Here is a 21,268-nt window from a genome sequence, read left to right as displayed (position 1 = left end):
CTAGGAAACATTTCTTCACTATTCAGTAAGCAAGCATCAAACCAAGAAGAAATACAAAGCTGTCAGTGATGCCAGTTGCTCTCTTTTAGATCCCACTGGTCAGCAGATAACTGCTTGCCAGGTAGCTATTCGCAGTGGAATAGTAGATATGTTTCATTCTGTTACTACACAGCCAAACGTACGGTTTGCTGCAGCACTAAACTAATTGTAGTTTTACTTTTTGCATATATGGATTAACCCTTCAAGAGACAAGTGGGAATTGGTTCCCAACTGGGTATTTGATTTTGAATGGCTCTCAGCCAAGTGGCTTCTCTTGAAGCGATATTCAGAGAATATCAATGTTGTTCTTTCTCTGGTGTGCATAGCCAGCTGGCAGGCATTTGCACACTGGAATTTCAATGGATGTCTGGCATCTATTGCCTATTTATCCCTCAAAGGAATAAAGGATATATTCTGATGTGGGCACAATGTCTTAAAATATCAGAATGGCATACTGTATTTCTTGCCTCATAAGTAAAAAGTGTGGGAATACTGACAAATACGCAGATATTATGCCATCCCATTGGCAAAGCCAGTAAGATTAGTATTATCAGTGGCCTAATTAAATCTGAAAGAGCTACAGCCAGCACAGATATTTGCTGCTTTCCTGCTTTGAGTTATGGAAGTAGAGATGTAATCCCGTTATTTGCTATGCACTTATAGCTTTGGCAATCAAAATGGTGGCAAGTAAAAACATTAGCTTTTGCCAACAATTGCGAAGCTTTAAATCCAATTTGCAGACCACATTGCTGAAGCCTCTGGGAACTTCTTAAAGTCCCTAAAGAAGAAACCCTCCTTCCTCTCCTTGCTGAGAAGCATGCTCCTTCCCCTCTCCTTCCCCCACCTTCCCCTGCCTGCCACTGCTGCTTTCCCTTCTTCCTGGGGGCAGGGGAAGCTTCAAAGCCACTCTTGCCTACTGCAGCCAGGCTGTATGGCTGGCTGGGCTCAGCTGGGAACAGTGACAGCTGAAGAAGTAGTAATGGCAGGGGGGTGGGTTCTCCCGACCTGCCTGGTCCCCTGGGAGCCGGTGCAGGGAGGTGAAACCCGTGCCCACCCCTTACTTACCAGGATGCAGGTCCAGCTACAGTTGCCCCCACACTGCTTTGTGATGCTGAGCAGCCCTGATATACCATTGCCCCTCCATCCCAAGCCAAAGCCCCACTCCAGCCCTGCCAGTGCCCCTCACTCCCTGAGTCCCTCCCACTCGCTCGCTCCCAGCAGCAGCTCCCCATGCACCAGGATGCAGGTCCAACTGCAGCTGTCCACACAGCTGTGCAGGTCCAACTGTGGCTGCTCTATCACAAATCCTGGGATTTTCTTTGATTTCGCAATTTCTATCACACTTTTTTTTTTTCTCTTTCACTCCTTCAGTCTATATGCTTAACGGAGAATGGAGTTAAATGTATGTAAACAGCTGTAAATAAATACTACGGCTTTCTTAGTCACCTCTTATTCTTATTCATACAACTGCTTACAGTCAACTAGTTCCAAATGCCCATTTCCAAAGCCTGCTTAACACTTTATGCAGTTGTAGCACATAGGAGGTGGAGAGGGAGGAGGACAGGCAGGATCCTAGGATTGGTGGAGCAATGGGAGACCAAGGGCATGCCTGCAGGGGCTGTGAACAGGTGGAAGGCTTGGGGCAGGCTCCTTGGCTGGGAGGTAGTGAGCTGTGAAGAATCCCTAGGTAGTCCTACAGGGTTGGGGGGCTGGGGCCACAGCTGAAACCACTCTGTACAACCCAGGGAATTATGTGCAGAAAAAAATCAAAATAATGTGCATGCAGGAAAACTTGAAATTATGCAAAAATATTTATTTATATATTTTTTTTACAAATTAAACTAAATATAACACTATTTGAAACTTCTTTAGAAATACATGGAGATACTTTGTAGGGATGGGGGGTTGGTGTGGGGTGTGTGGGGGGGATTTGTGAAGGTGTTGGAGGTGGATGTGAGGTTTGTGGGGGATGAAGGAGTGTGTGGGGGTATGTGGGGTTTGTAGGCAGGTATGAGTGTGTGTGGGTGGGTGGGTACGGGAGCTGTATACTATTGACCCGAGTGGGCTCTGTACCTCCGTGTGCAGTATCCTGCAGGAGCGTGAGAAGCTGCACATGGGGTTGCAGAGCCTGCCCAGCCTACTCCGCAATATATGGTCCAGGAACTGCATGCTATTGGCCTGAGTGGGCTCTGCACCTCTGTGTGCAGTGTCTCACAGGAGTACAAGAAGCTGCACGTGGAGGTGTGGAGGCCGCCCAGCCCAACCCAGCCCATGTGCATGGACCAGGAGCTGTGCACTATCAGCCAAGTGGGCTCTGTGACTCCTTATGGGGCTTCCCACACTTCTGCAGGAAGCCACACCTGGAGGCATGAAGTCCGCCTGGCCCAGCCCGGCCCATGGTTCATTGGCTGGGAGCTGCACACTATCAGCCCGAGAGGCCTCTGCACTTCTGTGTGTGGCTTCCCTACCACACAACTCCCAGTCCACATGCTGGCAACTGGGTGGGCCTTTCATGTGGGGCTTCCCCCAAAACCTCCCTGCTCCCTCAGCTCTCACCCACACACCTACACCTTGCCCCTGAACTGCCCTTCTGGATCTTCCCACAGTGCCCAACTCCACCCCCAGCCCTGGCTGTCACCCGCATCCACACTTGCACCCACACCTGCCACCCAGGGGCCACCCAGCCCTACCAGTGCCCCTCATCCATGACCTGCACCCCCCCAGCCCTGCCAGAGTGGGGGTCCCAGCCCCCTGCAAGCCCCACTTACCTCTCAGGCTCCAAGAAGGAAAAGTGAGCCTGAGCCAAGCCTTGGTTGACAGAGCGCCTCCAGCCCTGCCCCTTCTCCCTCTTCCTCCCCCCTCCAAACAGGGTTGGGGGTTTGCCACCCTTTTTGCAAGAAGTTCTTGCAGGCTGGAACTGTGCCATCCTGCAAAGCTCTTTGCAAAATCTGCGGGTATCTCTGCTAAAAAGAAAAATCCATTTTTTATCTGATAAAGGGGAGCAATTCATGGTTTTCTCTGTTTTTCTGTGGGAAATGGAAAACCCAGATCCCTACTCATCACTACTGCCATGCCCAGCTGATCCCATCCCTCATGAAGACTGGCTGGAGTGGGCATGAGTAATGGCAGTGAAGCTTCAACCGCTCCAGGGGACACTGGGGAAATCAGCAGCCGCAGGCGGGGGAGGCAGAAAAGTTGGGGGGGACAGGAGAGTACCTTTGAGTATGAAAAGGAAGGTGGGGATTCTTACTTGCTTTGGAGAAATAGACAAAAGCATGGTCCAGTCTGAAAGAGGATTCAGCCACGCCACTGCACCTGGCTCCATCCGTATTTGCACATTGTACCAACCATACAGACAGTCAAGCCTGAGTGTCCTAAAACAAATCAGTATTATCTATTTCCTTTTATTCTTTTATGAATCAGATAAGGATGAACATTTTCAAAAATATTCACCTTTGTCCCAACTTACCTACCACTGAAGGCAATAATAACTTTGACTTCAGCAGGAACAGAGTGAGGACAATGCTGAGTGGTTTTGAAGAGCCCGATAGACAAATTGAACATAAGTGGTTCAAACGAAGGAAAGTGCATTTCAAAGTTGAGATTGTTTCATTCATGTTTATTTTTAACTGCCTCAAAAGGTATTTGGTTTGGGGGCGGGGGGAGTGCATGAAGAAATGGCTATTTAAAGAGAAACAGGCTAAACACACTTGTCTATATTTTTTCTGTCACATCTTTTCTTTCCTTTATTAGCTCAAAATAATTTTAATATTCCAGACAGTCAATAATTTTACTTTATTAACAGTTCAAACATAATGTGAAGCCAATATATTTAATGCTAGTTATTAACCTTCAGTAAATTTAAGATGCATTTGGCTCAGCTCATTAATTAGGTAAACTATATTGTTTTTCTCTGAATGGTTCCTCTTTTTAATATGATTGCAATAAAAAAACACCATAGGGTGCATTGTATTTTTAAAAATGCATTAGCACATAGTACTCTATAAATCCTAAACTGCTGATACACCTCCTTCACCTTGACTATCCCCATTCAAGACTTCATCAGTATGAAAAATGCACTCCTTTTACGTAGTGATAATGCCCTTTCTATAATTAATTATCAGCATAATATATTGTAACGACAGCTAATATTTGCAGAAGCCTTATAATGTAAATCACAGCATTTACATTTCTATTCAAGTGATATGGACGTTTAACAAAATTCACGTACAGTCAGTAATACCTAAGAATTGCTCCACACTTTCTTTTTGTTTTTTGTCCTTTTTTTTCAACTTCCCATTTAGATTTTAAAATAGAACAAAACACTGCTAATTTGGCTCAAGTAGTTCTTTCTTGTCTTGGAGTTTTCCTCTGTCAGTAATAGTCTCATTGCTGCAACTGTAGATCGAGCTATCGAACGTAAAGCAAGAGAGCATTTCACTATACATGAAATGAAGGAAGATCATGCTGGGACAGTCACCTTCAACATTGTGCATTCAGTTTAAATTTACAGTAATAGACTCATACTCCACGAATGCTTGCTGTGTTTGTTTGCAAACTAGTATGCAGTACTTACAAGTCTGTGGTTTTATTGACATATTCCTTTCCTTTCCTGTGGTTTTTAATTGAAACCCCCACTGCTCAGCCTAGCTCCTGGAAGTCAGAGAACAGAAGTTTTGCGTTTAGTTTAGCATTTAGACAAGATGAACACATACAGTAGAGTTCTGCTAGTTGATTATGAGATACATAGTTCAACTTTTTTTTTTCTTGATTGAGTAAAATTAACTTAGAATGATGGGTATGGAATTAGCTCTATTAAATTAGGTCCATAATATAGAAATCAACTTGATATGAGGAACTACACGTGATTAAGATATTCACCTCAATTTCATTTGGCAGGTGCTAAAAATATTTACCATTGGGCATAGGACCTGATTTTACAAGATCAGATTTCTTGATATTTTCCATTAATGGCAGTCCTATTGATTTAACCACATATTTGTTAATATTGCATTGATATCAGTAAAGGTATTCACAGTAATAATTACTGTGTCTATTAGTAATTATTTCCAGAGTCAGGACCTGTGTTCAGTACTCATATTGACTTATTAGTTCAGTAGTTACAGGCAGGAAAGGATTTCAGGGCTTGGTCCAAAGTTTCAATGCAGACTTTATTATATGTTAATGAGCTTCTGGAAATAATATAAATTGGTGTCCTCTTTGGTTGCATGGTTGGTTTGAGTGACTGATAAAGTTTGATAAACACCATATGCACCTATGGCACAATTTACAAATATGAAATAAAAAGTGTAACAATGATTATACATTATTTTAGAGCATAACTGTCTTCACAGTTATTCCATGCTAGGATATTTCACTAATGTGACCTTGGACCTAATAATGGTGGACCTTGGACCACAGTGGCTGCTGCTGTTCTTCTACAGTCAGCTCTTCACCTGGATTTGATTCATTTGGGAAAATTTACATGAACTTTATTTTTTTAAGGATTACTAAATTATCAAAGGCTATATTTTTTTAATTTTAATTTTTTATTTTAAATTTAAATTTTTTAATTTTTTTAAATTTTATTTATTTATTTATTTATTTATTTAAGTGCAACATTAAATGAAGGTTAAGCCAGAGAAACTAAAGAATATACTACCAAACTTGAAAATGATTTGAGCTCTAGAGCAGCGAAAAGGTGTCAGGAGCTGAAAACATTTTGCCCCTGCACCATGTGGTTAAAACCACAGACTATAACTTGATTTAATTAGCTACCCAATGTTGCTACCATTATAGATATGCATCTTCTCCATGGGCCAAGATCCTGTAATGGTGGACTGACGTGTGTGCCATTGATCCTCAGAGCTATGTTACCCCAAGGTCTCACTCCTGGGAAGGTCACCCCCAGTGAACGGGCCTGAGAAGAGGTTCCAGACAAACCATGGGCCAACACCAAGTCCTAAGTGGTGTATTATGAGAAAGATGTCAGGATCTCAACATCTGTAAAGATGGAAGAAGGCTGCAGCAAGATGGAGATCTCTTGTTGTCTACGAGTCTCCCTTGCCACTGGTCCCAAACCTCCACCTTGTCAAGATGGTGTGGTTGCTGGTTCCATGCACCAGCTTCCTCGCATTCAACCAAGTAACACACATGCTTCTGCCACAGGAAACATACATCTGTTGACATGCTCAAGACCCATCAAAGAGCTGTGGTAGAGATCATCCTCAAATTGAGGGATTGCGAATGGCAGATATGCATCAAGGCACAACAAGGTAGGACATATGTTAAGGAAATATTCGGCATGCTCATAGTTAGTCCAATGTGCTCTGTAGCTGCTCTATAGGCAGAATACTGGCAGATAAGCATGGGAATTCCATTGGAATATTAATAGAAAAAATAAATATAATATTTCACTGTGTATAAGGCAGGTTTTGAAACCCAGTTTTTGTGTTTTAAAAATCAAACTTGACTGCTTCACCATGCATATTAGAAAACGGGATGGGACTGGACTCGGCACTTGGCTGGTGTGGCCCCATCCCCTGTGAGCTGTGCTGCTTGGGCTGTACCAGTGCTGCTCGCAGGGGATGAGGTGTCACCAGCCGAGTGCTAAGCCCAGCACCACTGTCAGGGGATGAGGCTTCACCAGCCAAACGCCAAACCCAGTCCCGCCTCTTGTGAGCAGCACCGGGTTTGGTGTTTGGCAGCGCTGCTTGCAGCAGACAGGGCCAGACTCAGCGCTCAGCTGATATGGCATCATCCCCTGAGAGCCTGGCACTGTTCATAGGGGATAGGGACAGGTACAGGGCTGGGCTCAGCAGCACTCAGCTGGTGTGGCTTTATCCCCCGAGAGCAGTGCTGCCAGCGCCACTCACAGGAGATGGGGATAGGGATGGGGCTGGGCTTGGCACTTGGCTGGGAACATGCCACTTGCAGGGGACTGGGATGGGGACAGGCTTGGTGCCATCGGGGGCTTCAGCCACACCAGCTGAATGCTGATCCCAGCAGTGCTGATCCCAGGAGATGAAGCTAGTAGTATAATATGCAATGGATTGAGAAGAAGCAAGATGTGTAACTTCTGGGTTACTATTGCTTCTCTCATTTATAGTGGAAAGACAAACTGCTATCTCTGAGACACAAATATAACCCTTAACAAGACGTCTGCGATGGCTCATACGACACAAGGAATTCCACGATTCAATGTAAACTAATTAATTTTAATTTGATCAACTGACTTTCATGGGTGCACTTCACTATGATTGTTCAGCTGATTTGGGGATGACAGTTATGACAAATGAATTAAAATAAATGTGTATGTTTCAGGAGTTTGAAGCAGAAGTATTTTTAACATGGCCTTAGCGTTATCAAGAATGATCTTAAAAACAGAGTCACTGTCCTTTATTATGTCTCAGAACATCATATCAGATTCTGGTAAAGAGGCTTCAAAAATAATCGTATCATATAAGCTTAAAAATGGATTTGTTAATCCATCCAGGCAACCACTCCATAATTATAGGGGTCATGTGAAAGCTGCAGTATTGCTGTTCTTTTGAAGGGGTTATTGAATTAGTACTAAGACTTTGCAAATTATAGTGCTATATAGTGTCTTAATTGGTTAATTAATAAATGGCTTTATAGGACTATAAATTGATAAGACGTTAGATTTTACATTTTCAAAAAAGCCCTGTAGGTTTAACGCCAACATTTTGCAGAGCCAATCATTTGCAGACAGACAATATTGAAATTTCTACATTCAAATAACATTGGTTTATTTTTTTAAAGTATTTAAATAATGATTTTGCAGATGCAAACGAGAATGAGGAGCAGTCTTACCATTTTCTAAGAACAGTGAAACCCTGGAGTTTAATCTTCAATCTGACATCAAATCCCGGATAATAAATTACCAAGGCCAAATGCTTTAAAATATTTATTAAGCTGTATTACTTCATATTGAGATATCCAGAACCTGAATTTTAGAGATGTTCCTGTTGATTTAAAGTATAGTGCTTAGTATCAGTTGAAATGAGGCCCTATCTTTCCTATCTTTTGCAAAGTAACTCCCTAAAAAAGAAAAGTAAAAAGTAAAATAGAGGTACCCAAAATGAGTGATCACATGAAAAGTCTAGCCTGATTAGTTTGTCTAAGAGATCACATACGCTACATAACCTGTCAGTAAAATGATGACAGATGTTCTTCACATGTATGGCACATTTTAACCAATTAATTGAGCCAGCAAAACATACCATTGTAGAAGTCATTAACATATATTTGGAATTTATTAAATATCATCTTTCAACCACATCCAGAGACTAATGAACAAGTAAAAGATAGCTTCTAAATCCAGCTACACAACTGCACCAGAGTCCAAAATTCATGAGATTTGAGTGCACGCTGTTTTTAACATGAATTAACATTTTAATTTTTTTGTTCAATTTTGCATAAATTCTCAGCTAAGAAGAACCTTTGTGTACCCTTCTGAATAAATATTTCAGTCAGTTCTGCTGAAAACTGTTCCTCTTAAACATAAAACACAAATAGCAAACAAAATGTCAAAATGAAATGTTTTAAAAGATTTTAAAAAATCTCCCTCCTTTTTTCTTAAATGAAATTACTTACTGAACTTCACAGTTTCATAGTAGGTAGGGTTGGAAGGGACCTAAGCAGATCATCAAGTCCGACCCCCTGCCATGGGCAGGAAAAAATGCTGGGGTCAAATGACCCTGACCAGGTGATTGTCTAGCCTCCTTTTGAAGACCCCCAGGGTAGAGGCAAGTACCACCTCCCTTGGAAGTTGGTTCCAGCTCCTAGCCAACCTGACTGTGAAGTACTGCCTCCTGATGTCTAGCCTGAATTAACTCTCAGTCAGTTTATGACCGTTATTCCTTGTTACTCCCGGTAGTGCTCGGGGGAACAGGGACTCTCCCACTGCCTGCTGGTCCACCTTGGCAAGTTTGTAGGCAGCCACCAGATCCCCTCAGTCTTCTCTTGTGGAGGCTGAACAGGTTCAGGTCCCGTAGCCTCTCCTCATAGGGTCTACCCTGTTGCCCCCTTATCATGTGAGTGGCCCTCCTCTGGACCCTCTCGATGTTGTCCACATCCCTCCTGAAGTGCGGTGCCCAGAACTGGATGCAGTAGTCCAGCTGCGGCCTGACCAGTGTTGCATAGAGGGGGAAGATCACCTCCTTGGACCTGCTTGTGATGCATCTGTGGATGCATGACAAGGTGTGGTTAGCTTTCCTGACTGCATCCCCACATTGGCGGCCCATGTTCATCTTGGAATCAACAGTGACTCCAAGATCCTTTTCTGCCTCTGTGCTAATGAGAAGGGAGTTCCCCAGCCTGTAGGTCTGCTGCTGGTTCTTCCTCCCCAGGTGCAATACCTTGCACTTGTCTGTATTGAAACCCATCCTATTCTCATCCGCCCACCTCTGTAACCTGTCCAGATCTAGTTGTAGCCTGTCCCTCCTAGCATGTTCACTTCTCCCCACATCCTAGTGTCATCTGTGAACTTGAACAAGGTGCTTTTCACCCCCTCTTCCAAGTCACCAATGAGGATATTGAACAGTGGGGGCCTGAGGACCAAGCCCTAGGGAACCCCACTGCCCACCTCCAGGTCAAAAATGACCCATTCACCACCACTCTCTGAGTGTGGCCCTCCAGCCAATTGAGAACAATTCTGAAAAAATTGCTTCTTCCTGAAGTCCATTTTTTAACTTTTGAGTTTATTAATCATCAGAAAATTTAGCTTGGATCTACAGCATCAACAAGAACTGTCATCATATTTTGGTAAAGAATAATCTGTTAAAACTGCTTTGAAGGTATAACATGTTATATAGGTGCTAAGTTTTAGTCTTTTGTTACATTTTCTCCTCTGCTGGGCTAACCCAAATCCTGCTGAAGTCAACGGGAGATTTTCCATTGATTTCAGCTGACTTTGGATCAGACTCTCAGGGCATATCTATATGTGCTCCGGGAGAGGGGAGGAGGGGGACCACTTTAGAGGCTCTAAGAGGTACTCTAATTAAAGCATTTAGAGCATCTTGTGTATCAGCGTCCCCATGATATCAGCATATTTTTTTAGACAAAGCACCTCACCACCATTTTGAAGCTTGGGGATGCCATTACACGAGATGCAGGAGGCTGCTGGAGCACAGTAATTACCATGCTCCAGCAGACTCGAGTCTGGTCCGACGTGCTGTAATTAGTGTGTCGGAGCAGCATTGCTACTCATGTATGGGTACTCTTAGGCTTTTGGCCTCTGTTATCTTATTGCATCAAACAGCGAATTTCACTAGGAAGCAAAAGGCACTGTTTGGTAATCTGCATTTGTATTCCTAGGTCTAAAGACACCTACCTTGTAATCAGTAGCCTACTTTTTCAGTCACATACGAGACCTAAATAACCCTCACTCTTCTCCTTTTGAACAGCATAACTTTTCTATATTAATATCTATGTCAGTGTGCATATTAATTATAATAGTTTGTAAAAAGAAACTTTTTTTCCTTTGGCAAATTACACCTATCTATCCGGTATGCACTTTAGTGATAGTTAATGATACTTGTTGTAATTACGGTAATCTCATCCTCAGATCTGTTGAAAGTATTCTTGGTTTCAAGGCTAAAGCTTGGAAAAGTGTCTGATAATTCTAGAAGTCAGAAAACTGGAGGAGGAAAATACTGCAGTGTGCTGATATATTTTTGAGTGTAACTATCAGAAGTGGTTTCCTTTTTTGGACGACTTTGTGCGTAAGCACTGATTTAATTATCTACCAAAACACACTTGTTGTTTTGTTTTTTTTTAATTATTTTATCCTCCTTGTTTGCACAAAACACAGTCCGTATTTGAAGCCAGTTTAAAGGTATTGATAACACATGTGGGGGAATGCTACAGCATTAATTCGCAGTCCTGCACTGGATATGGGGAGGAGTCGCTTAGCAGGAGCTAATGGAAGACACTAACCTCAGATTTACAGTACATTTTGAATCTACTAGATGTTATATCTTCTGTACCCCTTAAAGAGCTGCAAGTGTATACTCCTCTTTGTGACTACCCGTTTCAAGCGGAAGAACAGTTGAGTTTTCCCCACCTCCCTGCACCTGTTGTCAGTGCACCTTAGGCAATATGGGATGGCTAGCAATATTGGCAGCTTTTGCTAGAATAATTCATGTACTTAGGAGAGTACTTTGATAACTTACAACAGTGTCTAGTCTCTGACTGGGGGGAAAAAAGGAAGAAATACAAAGACTATTCACAAAATAGACCCAGGGCTGCAAAGTTTAAGTTATATAGGGAGCTTTATGTTCCACTTTAAATTCTAGTGTAAAAACTAGGAAACAAAAGTGTCGTATACATTTACATTTTAAATTGTGTAATCATGTTATTATCTGAAACTAATACCATGCTGTTAAAATTTAGATAAAGTGTCCTGCAATGCATACAAAATGTTCATTTGTTGAAGGCCATTAAGTTAATTTCCTGGGAACAAGATTAAATGCAAGGCATTTACATAATCATTAGTTGTGAGGTGTAGAATAGATAATTAAATATTCCACCACATTAATTTATATTTAATTAACTGTGCTTCCAGGATCCTTCTGTCTGAATATTAATATTGTGTATATAAACAATTAGGATACATGCTTACTTTATGAAAGCCTTATTGTAAAAAATGTGATCATAGGACTTTTGTGAAAACTGTCTAAATTAAGAAACACTTCAAGGATTCATAAGGCAGACTTGTTGATCTTCGAAGTTTTGCTAAGTAGTCCTAAGTACCATGATTTCAATGCTTTAATTCTCCAAATTTGTATAATTTGCCACAAAAATTAAACCTTTAACATTAGCATTTCATAGTACTCATTTCACAGTTCTGGTCTTTAAATTAATGAACATCTTTTAAGTTGCATAGATGTTAATGTCGAATTCTGTGTAAAAATATAGCTGATTAAACCTCACGTTAAGCACAATGTTCTGTAAACCTTTGCAAATGAAATGAGCATTATGATTTCCAATAAAGAAGGATGTCTTCAAACCTGAATAAACTGTGAAAGATCAGACTGAAATTAAAACTATTTTTCATTTTATCCATGTTTATTCACTTCTCTTTAATTGCACAGCCTCATCCAACACAGTTTTTTTCTGGACATGCTATACCAGCACCTCTTAAAATCATTGGAACTCTAAAGTAACATTTTGGGGGATATAAACTGGTATTGTGAGAAGTACATTAAAGAACACAGATGGAGCAAAAGAAATCCAAACAGCCCTTTCAGCCTCATCTGGAACATAACAGTCTTGTCATATACATGCTATGCTGACTACTAATTTTCCATTAAAGTAATAAGTATTGGGAGAAAAATATAAGAGCTAGTTTTCCTTTTCTGGCTACATTTCAGTGATTATTGGTCTTGATTTTCAGAATCCTTGAACATATAAAATTACAACCATAATTAATGAAACCTCTAAGTGCTTTGCACCTCTAAAAATGACACCCATCCTTTTTCAGATTTTCTTCAAATATGCAAGCTTAAAACATTGAAACATACAGAAGTGACTATTAGAAAGATGCTATATTTGGTTAAAAACAGCGTGTCTGTTGGCACGGTGAAGCACGTATCTGAATCGACTCTGCCCCACTCTTGAAGCAGCTGTTGAAAAATAAAGCTGTCACCTTTTCTGGCTCTTTGTGCTTCAGGCCTACAGTGGCAGTGAAAAGTTTATCTTCCCACATCCTCCCCCAGGGGCTTTCAAGAACTTTGTCCTTGGCATGCCTGTAAGGTTCTAAAAGTGAAAGAAAAAAGTTTTACAACGTTGAATTACCTTGTCATTATTGCATTGCAACAGGGATCTTCTTAATGCTTTAGAGAGAGGCTTTCCCTATATATCTACAACTCTGTCTGTGCCTCCTTATAAACAGCAAAATCTGTCCACTTCTAAAACTATATATATTATACAAAACCATGGGAAGATCTAGGATTAGGAAAAGGGGGGAGGGGAGGAGATGCAGATGCTGTGGTGTACTGCCATAACTATAACACAAGACTTTTTTCTTTTGTTAAAAAGAAACTAGATGTTTTACTAATATGCTAGGGGTATAGGGCTATATTATTCATTTTAAGATTGAAGCAAAAACAAATATAGTTTTATTGGAAGTCACAATATCCTTTCCTATCCTGTCCTGTCCTATCCTGTATAGGGAAATCCACAACAAACTAGGCAAAATAAGCAAAATACATTGTTTCATAAGTCTTGTGGTCATTGGAATTAAATGTGCATCATTCTTTCAGATTCATAAAACAAAATCCAGCCTTCCTGAGCATCTTGACAGTGCATCCAATACTCCACTGAAAGCTATTGCCACACCTGAGTCAATGTTTGTAGCTAGAGTTAAAAGCAGCTTGTGGGGCTGTAAAATAGGAGCTACATTCCCAGGAGCAGCCTAATTGCAGAAGAAAGGGGTCGCTTGATTAATGGAACATCAAGGCTATAGACAGGAGAGAGGGTCCTTAGCACTTGTCGAATGAAGAGTTTAGAAGGAATCAGGTAGATTAAAATAAATCTATTGACTCTCTCACTGCTCCCTGATAAAAATTCTGCTGCCACTCAGTTGGTTTTAAAATTTGTATGGAACAGGCATCAAAGTGGGGATATAACTACACTCTTTGTTTCCCTTTTGTTTGGCAAGTCATTTTGGTTTTTTTGTTGCAGTTTATTTTTGATGCCAGAATACAATATTCAGTAGCATATTTGGGGGTGGTAATGGTGGAAGGGGTGGCAGGGAGAGCATCCCCGGCTACTACCTTTGACAGGGGGGGAGAGGGATGAATAATAATTAATAATGAATAATAGGGGGGGAATTGGTGAGGGTACAAAAATAGCATTGTTGAAGCTAGTGGGTGGCCATTGGTAGCACAGCAGCCAGTGCTACCCCATACCTGCTGCTACCCAGGGCACAGCACTGCCCTGTTATATCTCTGACAATATTACTGATTCTGTATTATCTTCTTATGCTGGTCTGATGTCAACAGAAGACTATGGATTTTCCAAACAAGAGAAAACTGTATTTAAATATTCCCATATGCTTCCCACCTTCAGGTTATTCATCTTGTGGTCTGTGAATAGAATGGTATTAAAAAGAAACAACTATTATTCATCCCAGATGAATTGTAGGAGCTGGTCAAGGTACACAGTTATTGAGAATAAACCATAGTGGTTTCTGAAATCATTAAACATACTAAGAATTGTGTTATGTAACATAAGAGAAATGGACACTGGTAATATAGTAAAAGTGGGACTTCAGATGTGACAAAGAAGCATACAGTGAATCATGAAGGCTGAGAACTGCCACTTGAGGTTTTAAACAGCAAACTCCTTGAAAACATCAAGTTGAACTGATTCCTGAATGTGAGACAATCTTCCTACTTCTTGCAGTAGCACGAATGGGGTCAGAAAGGTCAGGAGGAAAAAGAATAAAGAATATCCCCAAATAAATTGAAACTGGGCAGCTGGCACAGCAGAGGTGAAGGCTATGGTAGAAATGGAGCACATCTGTTAATAAAGGCGCACCAGGGCCTGAAAGCTGCTGGCTTGCAGGAATGAAAATTAGAAAAGATGAAACATTAGGTAATAGGTAGAGCACAGAGAGGCAAATGGGATAAGAAGGTTGTGTTTTTTGAGAAATCCGTGCAAATTCACAAGCAGGAGAAGATGTCAGTATTAGAAAGAGTTATTAAAGGGAAACTTGAAAAGCAATTAAGAACTATATTCAGAGCTGAGTGAAGGTGAATTAAAGGTTAAAGTCTACCATTCCCATCTAGTGTAAGAAAGTAAATACAGATTGACTTTGTAGGACGTGATCAACTGATCGACATGTAACACAGGACTGTTGAATTCTACAGTAACCTCATTGACATCAATAATATATTTCCGAGTGTAAATTTACCATTAGTCTCTGCAGGATTGGGCCTAGGTGTTTAAGCTGTATGTTTCTGTCTTTGCTTTGAAACTATGAAACAATGTTACAGTGCACTGAACTTACTTGAAGAGGTGAACTTGAAATACACAGTGGGCACATCTACATGAGCTATTTACTGTGAAGTAGACTAATTAGCTCTGCAGTAAGTGTCATGTGTCTACATGTGCAGCCCTATTAGGTTGGAGTAAACTAATTAATTCCACAGTTTTTTACTCCACAGCAGTACATGTGTAGATGATGCCCTGGCTGGCTAGGGTATGAGGGTGCTTCAGTGCTGGAGCTGCCTGTTGGCTAGACCCACTGGAGCACCCTTGTGCCCCAGCCTGACACTTGACTCACTGCCTGCCCGGTTCGTTTTGACCCAGATCAGTGTGGTGTGGTCTTGGGTGCGTATGTACATGCAGCACCCAGAAACAATAAGCTCTGGTGCAATAAGCATGCATGTTAATACTTTGGCATGTCCACACTTGCATATTAATGCAATGTGCTAAGCACCAGCGTTTATTGCATTACATTAATATGCATATGTAGGTACACCCTAAAGGAATCGTTATCAAATTAGAAAAAAAAAACCTGGTAAAAGTTTGTGTTATATGTTTTCATATGTTTATGAGTTAACATTTAAAATGCTTAACGTTAAAATGGTTAACATTACAAATGAAGACAACTAGACAAAGCCAAAACCTAGTGTCAAGTAATGGGAATATGCCCACTCTGGAGAACCAATGAATTATCAGCCTCACCTTTTTTCAGAAGCAAGATGATTTAAGATATAGCTTAGCTTTCCACATGCTTACAGAACCACCAGTACACTCATTTTCATCGTTATTCAAGCTGACGTAAGGCAATTTAGCATGCTTTTTATACTCGAGAAGACCACTGCACTAGTAGTTCAGAAAACAAACTATCTTCTGGGGAGCTACTGTTAGTCTAAGTCTCGTAATGCAATTATTTTGTGACAAGATGATCCTGTGGTGAGATTATCCTCTAACAAGATTATCTTGTGGCACAGTTATCCTCTGACAAGATTATCTGGAGAGATGATGTTGATAATTAGCTGGGGATGTGGAAGACTGATCGAGGAATTTCAACAAGGAGAGGGGAAGTCTGAAGTTAGCTCTTTATGAAAATGTTTCTAAATATATGTGGGCAAATTTGGAGTCCCTTATCTGGATGATTTCTTAAAAGAAAAAAGAAAAAGAAAGGGTTAGGAGTTTCCTGAGTTCCTTACATTCCTGTTTTACCCTGGGCTTCAGCCATGTAGCTTGGGTGTATTTTGGCGTCTTCTTCCTGGAAAAGGAGTTGTTGATAATTAATTCTTACTTTTCAGGAGCTGGCAATTTACTTTACCAGAGTACTCAGCATGTTTGGCTCTGATGTGATCCTTTGTCATAATTACTTCTATAATGTTAATTCATGAAGAGATGTCAAGGAGTGTAATGGAGTGGAATGATATCTATTATATCTACATAAGGATGCTACTTAGTGTGACATATTTTATCCATCTATAGGACAGAAGACAATGCATGTTTTACATGTCAGTGGCAATCGCTATCATTGAGAAACTCTTTTTTTTTCTTTGTAGAAAAAATTATCCTACTTGGTATTTTTTCTGGAGAAAGGAAAGATGGTTTCAATCTATCCAATTGTTTCTGACTCCCAAATAACTGAGTTTACTAACCTACTATTACCTTTCATTCCTAGTAATATTTGGGGGGAGGGAGGGGCAAGGGTATGTATATTTGATACTAGGACCCCTGGCAGCTACTACACTTCAAATGTGATTAACCAGTTAATCATGTTGTAAGTAGTAAACCAGCTGCACAGTCTTTCAGTTAATCACATAATAAAACAGGCCACAAAGTTGTTACACAAAATATATGTAATACTTTTGTGGCTGGTTCCCATAGCATCTTAAATTGAATGTGTGGTTAGCATTGATCAGCTGATCAGTGCTTCCAGCTTCAGAAGTGCATCAAAACCTTTCAAGACTCAAGTGTGCTCCTGCAGCTGGGAGTGTTGGCTACAAATGTCCAACTCGGGATCCTTAAAATTCTAGTTTATTAGGCGGATTGAAACACTGTAATCATAAACCTTGGGGCTGGTCCCCACATGCACACGTGCACACACATACACACACACACAGTAGCAGGCTACAGAGTCAGGTATACCTATCCTACAAGCGCTGGAGTCTGTCGTTGAGGCTTCTTTCAGCGTGGTATTATCTTCCAGAAGGGGGTCGCCGGCTGGTCCTTCTGGCTGGACAGGTCTGGTCGAGTTGGAGATCAAGAGGACGCCACTGAGGGTCACTTTTCACTGCCTTTTATCTGTCCCTGGCAGACTTTGGTGACTCCCCAGCTTTCAGGTTTGCCCAATCCAGGGGTCGTTGACCCTCGTGCGACTTCCCCCGCCCTCGGTGGCTACTGGATGGCATCTGTCAGCCCCAGGGGTTGTCCGCATGTACGTGCAGGTTTGGGAGTCCGTTGATGAATTTTGAATAGGGCTCTGGGAGTGGTCGATCTGGAGATATTCAGCCCAAAAGTTTGTCTCTGGTGTTGATTAACTCAGGCCAGGGCTTCTAGCCCTTGATCAGTGACGTTTAGAGATTTCCCGGTTGTTACATTGTCTTCTATTGAGTTCTTCCGTTGGTTGATCTGCAGCTTCCAGGTGTTAATTGCTGCCTGCTTCCATGTTACACATTCAATCATGTTACACATTCAATCACTGATTCACTCGCTCTTTCAGGGGCCAGCCTGATACAAGGGAGAGCAGTTTGATTTCTACCCTTGTTAACATTGTTACAATGTATAACTTACTAAAACACATTTAGTTGAAAGTTGAAAGGTGAGGAGTATAAAATAGAAGCTACAAATGCCATGGCATACAAATAGATAAAAAATACCAAACTACAAGGGGAGATACAAAATGCACACACACAAATTTTAAAACACAATTCCTTCTCTTAAAGTGAAAGAGAGAGGAAGGAAGAAAAGGTAGAAAAAGAGAAACATATCCAAAGAGGGGAGAACAAATGCAGGCAAGAGGAAAAGGGGGCTTTCTGCTACAGGAGTGCCAGTCGGCTGACCATGGAGCCCTTGATGCCATGTGCACCTGAAGCTGGCAGCGCTGATCAGCAAACTGATGCTTCCTGCCCAGCCACGAGAGTGCATCAGAGTCTCGAAGGGCTCTGATGTGCTTCCACGACTAGGAGTATCAATCAATTGACCAGTCAGCCCAGCCCTGGGTGCACTAGGCACCCAGCTTGATACTTGCTGGAATAGAGGGAGCCTGGGACCTTGATCCTGTTTTCCATCTGCACCCCTCTTATGGCATGATTGGGATCCTATCGCTGATCCCATAATCATGGATCAGATCCCACTGAGCCTTTAACTGAACTTCTGTCAATGGCCTAAGAAAAGAAGGGAAGAAAAAAAAATCTGAAAAAATATATTGATTTATTTTCTTCTCTTCAAAATTCAACAGAGCTGAGATAGGCTTTTACTGTTGCTAGGAAGCTGCAAGCAGTAGATGGAAGTTAATGTTTTGGAGGGTGACCAGACAAGAACTACAAAACTAATCAAAGGTTCAGAGGGTCTTTGCTAGAACAGGCAGCTGAAGAGTGAAAGGGGACAAAGCTGTATTTTCAGCTGACCTTTTACATGCAGGTTTGGCATATGCAAACAAACTTCATATTTTTTAATACAAGTTGGGCAAATGCAAGTCTTCTGACGATTTGATCTGTATTCAAATGTGGATATTGCACAGATAGGCAAACGCACACAAGGGCTGTTAGAGTCGCAGTAAAGCTCTGATTGCATATATCCGATTCCATGCAGTTCTTAACAGGTTGTGGACCTATTCTGATACACTTCACACAGTTCCCTTCACACAGTTCCCTGCTTAGAGGACTTCCTACACATTTCCCAAGTGCTCAGTACACGTGGAGTGAAGAAGCCTGAGTCAAGCAGCACAGTGCAAGGTGGGCTTTTTTCTGCCTTATGGTAGCAAACTACTCTGATCATTTGGTTAGTTAGCTTTGAAACAGCCACGAGGTTTAAGGATTTCTTCAAGCAATGGCACATAAACTGTCTGTTAACTCACAGATGTATCATATATGTGACAAATTCTTGTCTCCCTGCCGTCTTTGCTCAAAAGTACACCGGGGTTAAGAGAACACGAAGCATGAAATAGTCTTGAACCATCTTCAGTGGGTAAGTCTGTCGGTCAGGAGTGACCCGCAGCATTGGCAGAGTGAAGAATGCAAAGCTTTCGCTAGGCCTGCTTATAGTCTTCATCTGCCAGCCTTCATTTTTTGCTACATTCATCATTTAAATTAAAAAATGATAAAAAATGAAATGTCACTAATCCATAGACATTAAATATTTCTTGATCACGCAGCCCTTCTCTGAAAAGGACTCAAGCAAAAATCATCACAATACGAATGTATACCCCCTTTTGTTCCAGGATGAGCTTATGTGTCCGCATTAATTTCTTTTCTTCTGTTCCACAGATAATTAATAGAAGATACTGGGAACTACTTAACTTTACTTCAACCTATTTGAAGTTTATTACCCCTGTGACTCATACATCACAACCCCCCAAAATGGATAAATTGTAAAATCTACAATACTAAATCTTCACTTCAAGGACTACTACTCCCAAATTTCCTAGCAGTACGTTTTCAGACTGCCCTTTCTAATAACTTAGTTTCCAACTGAGTAAAAAGCTTTTAGTATATTGAAAATGGAAGAGTGTTATTCTTAGGCATCTGATTCTCAAACTTCCATTTTTGCTTTGGTTCAAGTGGCAGCTCCTTCACATTCAGCAAACCATTTTAATACTATTAATATAAAACAAAATCTTTGTGACATATAGTAATTTAATCTAATTGTCATTTGATTTATGTGATAGGACTATATTTGACTACATCTAAACTCCAATAAGACTTAAACATTGAGTATTATGTTTAAACTGGCATTAAATGTGTAAAGCTAAAAAAATGTCGCTATTTTTTGACGTTTAATGAGAACTGGTAACATTTTCCTAGACTATCAGAATGTTTATAATACAGACATGCAAATTACTTGTTTGAGTTTAAGGAAGAAAGAACCTGGCATTTTCAATGGCATTTAAACTATGAGGTTATCATAGTTCCATATAATTAGATATCCATCACGAATTACCCACCACACACACATGACTGAATTTTAAAAGTGTACACAGAGGAAATGAGGATGGTATTGCACAAGTTAACATTTGGTTTATAGCACAAGATGAGAAGAACGCCGCTTGTTCGAATTTGTTTGAGACCAGCAGGAGTCAATGCTTTAACTGATGGCTGGATAAGGTTGAAATACAGAACAAGTAGACTGATTAATTTGTAAGTAGTACATTTTCATAGCTTCAGCAGTTATAAGATCTAAAGAGATCGCTTCCATCACCCAGTCGTATCTCCTGCATAACACAGGACAGAATTTCACCCAGTACTTTTTTCATGGTTAATTAATGTCCGAGTGGTGCTAGACAACATGATTTTTAGAAAAGATGTACAATTGTTTAGATATCATATATCTAGATTTTCAATTAAGCATAAAATGACATAGGCTAAGGAGATCAAAATACATATGCTAGAGAGATACACACAAAGTATGTGGAATCCATAGGAGAAATAAGAGAAATTCAAATATAGAAAGCAGTTCTTGTTTTAGTTTTATCTCTAAATCTGGAACATCTCCAGCTGTGTAATTGGGCATATTGCTAGTGTTCCCAAATGCATATAAGAAAGTGAATAAAATACATTGTCTGTATTGGAAGTTTAATAATATTTTTGATTCTATGACCTATTCTTTCCAAATTAAACTTATATAACTGTTATATTGCTACAAGCTTACTTTAATAATGGTTATAGAGAGACTTTAAACATCTACATATACATTAGGTTTATTTATAAAGGTTCTGAGATGAGCAATAGAAAAATACATCCATGGCTGAGGGGAAAAAAAGTAGTATTCAGGAAGTTATAGGGAGGTATCATCAAGCTAATCAGCACAGTCATATTATACAAAAAAAGTTTTTCTATGAGTGACATAAAATTCCACCACTGATCTCTGGCCACCCTAGAGTTTTGAGTTATATTAGCTGCTTTACATATTATGTAGACATTTTACTATAATTTCCATGGATCAGACTATGGCTGATTTGTTTCTTCAGTAGCAATGGGTCAGCTGTGTGGTGGTTGTGTAGGGGCAGTTGTTG

The sequence above is a fragment of the Alligator mississippiensis genome, chromosome 10 (assembly GCF_030867095.1).
Source record: "Alligator mississippiensis isolate rAllMis1 chromosome 10, rAllMis1, whole genome shotgun sequence".
Classification (NCBI taxonomy): Eukaryota; Metazoa; Chordata; order Crocodylia; family Alligatoridae; genus Alligator; species Alligator mississippiensis.
Note: the sequence above shows the minus strand (reverse complement) of the source record.